Source organism: Stegodyphus dumicola, chromosome X2, assembly GCF_044657685.1.
Source record: "Stegodyphus dumicola isolate Sdum_Otavi_A_Nest chromosome X2, ASM4465768v1".
NCBI classification, from domain to species: Eukaryota; Metazoa; Arthropoda; class Arachnida; order Araneae; family Eresidae; genus Stegodyphus; species Stegodyphus dumicola.
This window is the reverse complement of record NC_140781.1, coordinates 50,738,131-50,739,116: the sequence shown is the minus strand read 5'-3', so window position 1 is coordinate 50,739,116 and position 986 is coordinate 50,738,131. Positions and strand designations below refer to the sequence as shown.

Here is a 986-nt window from a genome sequence, read left to right as displayed (position 1 = left end):
CTAAACATGAACATAAAATGTATAAATAATATTAAAATAACAAAAATGACAATAACTTCTCAAATTATTGTTAGAATATGCAATACATATGCTAATACTTCTAGAACAATGATCCATTTTCATAACACGTAAATCAGATGACTTTCCAAGATTTAAAAAAAAAGAGGCCTAAAATCTGCATTCTTTCTTAAGTGTAAAACATTAAACATTCATTAAGTATAAAACATTAAAAAGGCCTCAAACTGGTTTCATAAGAGGTTGCATTAGATCAGCAGTCACAAAACTGTCCTAACATAAAATTTTAAAATAGCCCACCATACTTATAGAACATGATCATCACTATTCTCAACTGACTTAACCAATAAAACATTTATCTTGCCTCTGATCTCTTTCCAATGAGAATCTCTTGTGACTTCCAAGTCAAGTTTTCAATCCCTTATAAAGTTCAAAATTTGATTCTTGAGTGCAATGGAAGTAACAACAATTGATGCAGTTCTGATATGTGAAGACAGCAGACTTATTAGACCTATTTTTGAAAGAAAGCATCTCTTTTCTGAGAAAAAGAAAGACAGCAAATAGATATGCATTTTGAAACTGAGTATCAATAACGTGATCATGGTTTTCCCCCAAAAGTTTAGCTAGATAAAGGAAAATGGTAATACAGATTCTAACAAAAAGTAATGGCTCAGAACCACACTTGTGAAAAATGTAAATGGTTTTCAGTCTTATCCTGTGTGTGTGCAAGAAGGTCTTTAAAGAACCAAATGAGATGGTATTAACTCTTTAACTATTTGGCCCAGATCACATTGTTCCTTTATGCAGGCTCTTTATGGGTTTGTTATGGAAAATTTTAATTTTAAATGTACCCTCGAAAACAGACCTGCCCATGTTTTTGTTACAATGAAAAGATATACCACGAATGGCTCGCCCATATTTCTATCTCTCTTCCACCCCCAATGTCTAAGTGAACAAGAGTCCATGCAAAC

The 986-nt window shown here is 32.3% G+C and overlaps 1 protein-coding gene across 1 annotated transcript in view; it reads right to left on the bottom strand.

Annotated features, from left to right (window-relative positions):
- The window catches only part of LOC118191223 (uncharacterized), a 94,400-nt gene that overhangs the window by 31,259 nt on the left and 62,155 nt on the right, over positions 1 to 986 (bottom strand). The gene's annotated exons all lie outside the window — the stretch shown is intronic.